The following is an 8,024-nucleotide window of genomic DNA, read 5'->3' as shown; positions in this document are numbered from 1 at the left end:
CAACAAAACTTTAAGAAGTTAGTCTTTAAATTTATTCCATTTACAATAACCAAAATTTAGTTTCATTCCTTTATTTATATACTTTCGTTTTCCTTACGCATTCGGTTACCCATTTTAATGGGTATAGCATATACTCTCATATTGAGATTCAAGCATACCATTTGTGACCCGATAACATCGGGTTATTTGCTTTCGACATACATCTTTCGTTCTATCCGTTAAACGAATTGAACATCATACATACCACATTTGTGGTTGCATTCATAACCACCCATTCTAAACTAAACGGGTGGAACCTTTATTCTTACTTGACTTGTTTGTTGATGCAGATTTTGTATCAGATGCTTGTCGAATAGATTAGATTTTATTTTACGTTGAATATGTAACAGTTAGTGAAACGGTCAAACGAATGTGTATTGACCCGCTCGTTTGAAGTGGTCAAACGAGAGGGTTATGTGTTTGACCGTGTGTGTGTAAGTGAAATGGGTGTGGGTATAAATACCACCCTTGTCTTTCATTTTCACTAGAGAGAGTTGTGAGACAGGGGAGCTCATTTGAGAGTTCCCTGTGAGCTTCATTGTGTGGGGGAGAGATCACCACTTGGTCTCTCCCCGGATGTATACTCCTTTGGTATTAGTTCGGTTAGCTTTTAATCGGGCTGATTTGTAATGTTTTACTACCGATTAATACAAAGAAGTTGTGTTTATCCATCTCTAATCTCTCCCGTCTTGAACTAATCTCACACTAATCATGGTTTCGGTCCCGAAACTCGGTCCTACAATTGGTATCAGAGCCATGGTGCCCGATTTAGTAAATCTAACCGTTTACTAAGTCACATGTGCTCTAGATCTGTGATTTGTGTGCTTTTTGTTCAAGATGTAAAAATGGTGAAAATGGAGAAAAACCCAGATCTGGACCCGAAATTCAGATCTGCGCTGAAACGAATTACACCCGAGGTTTAGGTTTTCTGTTTTACACCAAACAAATCAAGTTTTCATCTTGTTTCTAAAGATTTTTCGTCAGATCTTGGAATAAACAGTGGCTGTGTTCTTGAGATGTTCTTGGCGGCTGTTAAGAAATTTTAGGGTTTCCGACGAAACCCCACTTCCCCTGCACATGACGAAACGCCCCCCCCCCCCCTGAAACACCTGAATATCCTGTTTCATCGGCTTCCTTGTTTCGTCGACTCAGGTGTTTCATCGATGATGGTGGCGGCTGCAATTTTGTTTGGGGTTTTTGATTGTTTGATGCTTATGTATCATTGCTTGTGCTGGTTATCGAAAAAGAAAGAAGATGAGGTCAGGCAACCGTTGATGTACAGTTGGTCTTGTATATCGCAGACTTGCATGATACCTGTACTGGGTTTCATCGGAGCTGATTCAGGTCGAAGACAGGTGTTGACGGAGGTGCACCGATGACTGATAATGGTCTCCGATCTCAACCTTACGCTGAAGCCGCTGGTTGCTTCAGTCGTGCCCTAGAAATCAAGAAATTAGCGGCTGTATGTTGATTATTAGCTGCTGTATGTTGATTTTTATTTGGGGATTTGTTGTCTGGTTGCTAATCGAAGAAGAAGAAGAAGAAGATCTGACTGACTCTTGGTCTTTTGGGGGTGGTTTAGCGGATCGAGATGATGTGTTAGCGGTTGAATCTTTGATTGTTGTGAGTTTTGGTTGTTTGAGTTTATGTATCGTAGAAAGAGGAAGATGGCAGTGGATGTTGTGTATCGAAGGAGAAGAAGAAGTCAGACATCTAGATGTTTGCTGTTGTTTTTGGAGGTATGTGTATCGAAGAAAGAGAATGAGTATTATGTTTGGCGGCTGTGCATTTGTTTATCGGATAGGGTTTGGTGCATGTTTGGGCTGTCACAGTCTAGCACATGGGCCCTTCAATATTTGACACTTTGATTCATTGTGCTTGTTGCTGGATATATATTTCTCTTGGGTCCACTAAGTTTGTCTATATCCTTGAATATGCATGCACCATAATTTTTTTTGTCCCACTCAACATATTGGAATTTGGGTCATGAGAGAAATTTTAGGTGGTGAATATGCAAGATATGGGCCCGCATGGCGAAAATTTGGACAGGATTTATATATTTGATTTAAAATTCAATGAATTGAATTTAAAATCAAGGTTTAGCAATGGAAATATGGGCAATCATGGATTTTCTTATAATTAGCAGAGTAGAACGTTGGGTCCACCCAAGAGATTGTGGGTGACAAAAGTGGGTTTTGATTTCAAGGTTGAAGTTTTGTTTAAAGTTGGGTCGGGTGTTCGCAAAATTTATTTGAACCGCGCTTCTACATGTCAACGTCAAATTTGTACAGGTTCAGGAGCGCGCGGGATGATGCGGCATGATGAAAACAGATGATGATATTTTAAAAAAAAATGTGGGGTAGTCACGGTTACCGATACAAACGTCAAAATTTGGTAACTTGACTACTATGGGCCAAAAACCAAAATGGTATGTTCACTTCCGCACGTCAATGTTTATGATTGTTATCGGTTAGTCGCAAATGTTCGAAAGCATTTTGTTTATTGTCATATTCTCGCATTTGAAAACGAACGTATGAACCTGGAATGTCAATACCGGTCCTAATGAGTTCACAAAGTCTTTGAGGGATACAAGTCGGATCCTACGGGGTACTAGGCAAAATTTATTTATCAACTAGAATATGCAAAGAAGAAAGCTTTTTGTTCATTGTCATATTCTCGCATTTGGAAACGAATGAATGAACCTGGAATGTCAATACCGGTCCTAACGAGTTCCCAAAGTCTTTGGAGGGATACAAGTCGGATCCTACGGGGTACCAGGGGACGTTCTTATTCAACTAGAATATGCAAAGAAGAAAGTCGTTTTCGTGATTTTTCGGAACCGAGAACATTCAGTGAAGATTGACGACAGTTCCGCTAAGTGAAGGGAATTGGTGAACATGTGAGATTGACGACAGTTTCTTTGAAGTGGAGAGAATCTGTTAAGGTTTAGAGATCTTACCAAAGAAATGGGGGGATAAAAAATTTTTCAAATACTGAATTTCTTGGGTAAATTTCTAAACGCAATCACAGGTGGTAGAGTTTGTGATTTTCTGGTGATACAAACGGTTCTGTGTGGAACGTTTTGCACAGACACATATTTGAGGATTTTAATTAATTCTCCAGCCAGCGTGAAGAGTTTTGCACGGAAACATACAGGTATCTAAAGTCGACAGTAGTTTCAAAGCGCTGTTTACTGAAGACCTACGGGATTCTTTATGAAGGTTGATAGTTCAAGGCTGAAGACCTGCAGGATTTGGTTTTGGGTTTTATGTTTCTTTGGGATTTTACAGGGATCTGGGGGTAACTCAATTCGTTGAGTTTGCAAACAATGTACTTGGTCAAGCTGACTTCCTGAGTACTGATGCTGAAGATCCGTAGTGCATTACATGGTCAACTTCACAAAGGCGAGACAATGAGATCTGGATGTAGTTCAACTAAGCGTGCCGTTTAGTTGAGCTTGCAAGGGATACACTCGGTCTAGCTGACTTTCCTGAGTATTGATGCTGAGGATTAAAGTGCATTACTTGGTCGATTCCACAAAGACGGTTTTACAGAAGACAGTTCACCAGAAATCTCTATAAATGTAGTATGCTTGTATGAAATAGAGTTCTTATGACAAATCAAGACTTGATGCAGTTCTTAAAGAATGGAACCCTTATCTAATGCCGGTTGGAGTATTGGCAGATCAGCGGAAGATCGGTCAATTGAGCCTTGTGAGGAAATTGCACAACACCCAACACGGATACGCGTACTTTGAGGGGGAACTTTTATACAAGGAGCGTCAAGATACTACTTACCTGGATCATCGGTCAAGGGGGAATTCGTTAACATAGAGAAGATAAATACTTGACTGAAGATCGATTGCAGTTGCATTTTCAGCATTCGACAGCAACGGACAAGGGGGAATTTGTTGATGCAGATTTTGTGTCTGATGCTTGTCGAATATATTAGATTTTATTTTACGTTGAATATGTAACAGTTAGTGAAACGGTCAAGCGAATGTGTATTGACCCGCTCGTTTGAAGTGATTAAACGAGAGGGTTATGTGTTTGACCGTGTGTTTCTGCAAGTGAAATGGGTGTGGGTATAAATACCACCCTTGTCTTTCATTTTCACTAGAGAGAGTTGTGAGACAGGGGAGCTCATTTGAGAGTTCCCTGTGAGCTTCATTGTGTGGGGGAGAGATCACCACTTGGTCTCTCCCCGGATGTATACTCCTTTGGTATTAGTTCGGTTAGCTTTTAATCGGGCCGATTTGTAATGTTTTACTACCGATTAATACAAAGAAGTTGTGTTTATCCATCTCTAATCTCTCCCGTTGATATTCGCTAATTTACACATATTTTAGTCCCCCGTTTTACCCCTATTTTATGCGTTTTCGGCCGCAAAACCGTCATTCGGATACTTATTATCTACATTTTTGTTTACAGGCCTAAAACAGCATACCAGACAAGATGATAGCGAAAACGAGGACTTTCCGGACAAAACGACAAGGCTGCGAAGATTCTGTGAAGAAAACTGACCTGGGCGTTTGGCACGGTCATGCGGCCATATGCACGACCGTGCATATCCGATGACCCATGAAGACCAGCGGTGAACGAGGGTGCAACTCCGAGATAAAAGCCAAACCCGAAACGGCACGATCGTTCCAGTGAAGAACGGTCGTGCGGTTCCGAGATCAAACATAACATCGGAACTGAACGACCAAGGAACCAAGCGTGCAACTCAGACCTCGGTAAGGAACGTCCGTGCCAAATCTGGAACGCCCGTGCGTGACCGAAGACCAGTCAACGATCTGTGACGTCATGCAGTATGGTGGCCCGCCACCAATAATGCTTAAAGTGCACGGTCGTGCGATCGGGAGAACGGCCGTGCAACTTCGAAAAAGCATTTAAACAGAACAGAACCATTTTAGTAGTAACTCTGGACATTTTGGGAGCTCTGCAGGCGATTTTGAGGCTCCGAAGGCTGCTGCTTTCACTCGGATTCAAGCCACATTGCCCGGTTTTGCTCATTTACTATCCGGATTCTTAATCTTGTGCTTGTTTATGGTTGGGTTTTCTAATCTTTCCATACTTTTGTTAATGTTTCAAGCATTTAGATTAATATTTATGTATTATTGTAGCCTTTGGGCAAAAACACAACAATCCCTTGCTTGATTATAGCTATTAGTATGTCAATCTATGTTTGTAATGACATTTTGAAGTGTTTTCTATGATTATCTTTGATGATTAGTTTGCAACCTTGTTATTGATATTGATTTCTTGATTATAAGTAATTGTGTTGGATGATTGGTGCTTGGTTAGGTAAGATAGTTGAAAAATGAAGCTTATTTAATCATGTATTAGTAAACTTTTAATTTGGTTAACTAGTTTAACTTGGTTAAAATGTAGGCACCATGATACTCTAACGGGTTAGTGGTTTAATAAAATGCAATTATTATTAATCAAGAGAGCTTGCCCTCACGGAAGGACTCTAACGGGTTAGATGGTGTTGTTACGAATTCTTGTCATGATTTGTTAGCTTAGTTAGTAGTTTCGGCCAAAATTGCTATCTTGGTGAATTTATGTGCAAGATTTGTAAAATGAACTCGGTTGTGATTTAATCTAGTTTATGCTTGTCTCGGTGGTTGCATTGTGTTTATCGGTGTTGCTTTCCTTGATTAAGTGAGGTTAGAAAACTCCTAACGGATGACTAACTTATTTTTAGGAGATTTTTGTAGACATTTATCAATTGCACGTTAAAGAACAATTTTAGGTGGTTAAAGTGTGTTTATCGTTTTAACTTTCCGAATGATTGTCATGTTAGGATTCCCGAAAGGGATACTAATTGTCTTAAAATGGAAAACTGACCGAATGCTTCTAGTGCCAAAACTGACTTAGTTGACATGCTTTGGTTGTGTATTAAGCAAGGCTATTTATATATAATCTACTATGTTTTATAAGTATTTATTTATGCTTACTTTAGATTAATTAAAACCAAAACAACGTATGTTTTTACCGATAGTTTAGCGACAAAGGTCTAGTATTATTTCTCCGCCCATTTCCGTGGATCCATACTTGGTTCTTACCGATACTTTACTACATATATGACGGGGTACACTTGCCTCTTTCGTGTGTGTTTTGATGTAAAAGTAATAATCACTTTTATAAATTTAAAACCAATTCGTGTGTAATTTCATCGTAAAAATATGTATAGTCGCGCGCGTACCAAGTTTTTGGCGCCGCTGCCGGGGATTGGCGAGTTTTAGGAACGACCCGAGTCATTGTGTTATCGGTGTATATACTTGTCAATATTTGTGTATATTTTTCGTGATTATTTATTTGTTGATTTATTTGTTAATATTTCTTGCTTTTAATTCAATTTATTCATTTTCGTGATTCTTTTGTACACTTGTAAATTTTTATTCTATTTATTTGTTCAAATACGGATTTATTTATTCATTTATTCTTTGAGTTTTCGGCTCTTAAAAATCATTTTTGTACTAGCCGATTCGATTATTTTCGTTGCTTTAATTTTTATAAAAATTTCGGCCCATTTTCGGATTTTTATAAATTTTACAGCCCATATTTATACATATTCTGCTTCTATTCAAAAAAAAAATCAGCATTATTTTATTAATAAAATATTCATTGTGTCAGTTTTTCGTTTGCAGGTTGATGTCCTCAACTCCCGCGCCCGCTATTGCTGAGCCGACTGACGAACCAGCGCATAATCTTAGAAGAAGTAAGAGGCTGCGCGAAAGGTCGCTTGTCGTTGCACAACGCATAGCAAATGCAATCGACGAGCCGGTGATTATCTCTGAAGACGAAAGCTCAGGGGACGAGGAGAGAGTCGTCATGGCGGACGACGACCGACCGCTGAATGAAACAAACCAGCCCGGAAGGGCAGGCCTGGAGCCGAGTATCCTTCAGCCTACTATAGATACTCCTACTTTTGAAATTAGACCTAGTATTATTAATATGGTACAAAATTCTGTACAGTTTGACGGACGTGAGCATGAGGATCCTGGGAGACATATCGCTGCTTTTCTCGCTGTCTGTTCGACATTTAGGATTACAGGTGTTTCGGAGGATGCGATTCGGTTGAGGTTGTTTCCGTTTTCGTTACGTGACAAAGCTAGAGCTTGGCTTATGTCACTTCCTGCCGGGTCCATCAGGACCTGGAATCAGTTGGCGGAGCAGTTTATGCAGAAATATTTTCCGCCTGAGAAAACGAACAAACTACGGAACCGGATTGTTTCTTTTCGCCAGGACGAGGGCGAGTCGTTGTATGCAGCTTGGGAGAGATTCAAGGATTTGTTGATTAATGTGCCACATCATGGCTTCTCCAAGCGACAGCTGGTTTTGACGTTCTATCAGGGGCTCAGCTATAATACGCAAGAGCGATTAGACGTAAACGCGGGAGGCGATCTTGGAACTAAGACGCCGAATGAAGCGTATGACATTATAGAAAAAGCTGCGTTGAAATCCAGCTCGCGTCGGGAAGGAGATAGAGGTCGATCATCATCATCTCGCTCAGGAGTTCATGCTGTAGACGACTACACGGCCATTACTGCACAACTCTCGGCTCTTACATCGAGATTCGACAAGTCCCAGATGATTGCGCATGCTGGCTCGGGATGTGACCAGTGCGGAGTGTCACACGAGCCTGGGGCATGTTTTCAGGGAGTCGTATATGAGGGCCACGAAGAGGTAGATTTTGTGAGTAATCAAGTAAGGCCGCAGAACAACCCGTACAGCAACACCTATAATCCCGGTTGGAGAAATCACCCAAATTTTGGGTGGCGAGTGAACGCAGGAAATCAGAACCCATTGGGGTTCACTCAGCATGCTCCAGCGCCTCAGCAGGGTCAGCAGTACCAGCAGTACAACCAACCCTACCAGCAGCGTCCATATTCGTACCAGAATCAGGGCACTGGGAGTAGCTCCCAGCAGCAGGCCCCTCAGTCTAGTTCCAAGCTGGAGGATATGATGGCTCAGCTT

At 40.9% G+C, this 8,024-nt stretch overlaps 1 non-coding gene across 1 annotated transcript; it reads right to left on the bottom strand.

The window, feature by feature from the left end:
• Positions 1-7,259: 7,259 nt before the first annotated feature.
• Positions 7,260-7,366, bottom strand: LOC118483614. The gene has a single exon (XR_004870901.1). It is a non-coding gene; the product is annotated as a small nucleolar RNA R71 (small nucleolar RNA).
• Positions 7,367-8,024: the final 658 nt, after the last annotated feature.

The sequence above is a fragment of the Helianthus annuus genome, chromosome 10 (assembly GCF_002127325.2).
Source record: "Helianthus annuus cultivar XRQ/B chromosome 10, HanXRQr2.0-SUNRISE, whole genome shotgun sequence".
Classification (NCBI taxonomy): Eukaryota; Viridiplantae; Streptophyta; class Magnoliopsida; order Asterales; family Asteraceae; genus Helianthus; species Helianthus annuus.
Note: the sequence above shows the minus strand (reverse complement) of the source record. Positions and strands in the feature narration are given on the sequence as shown.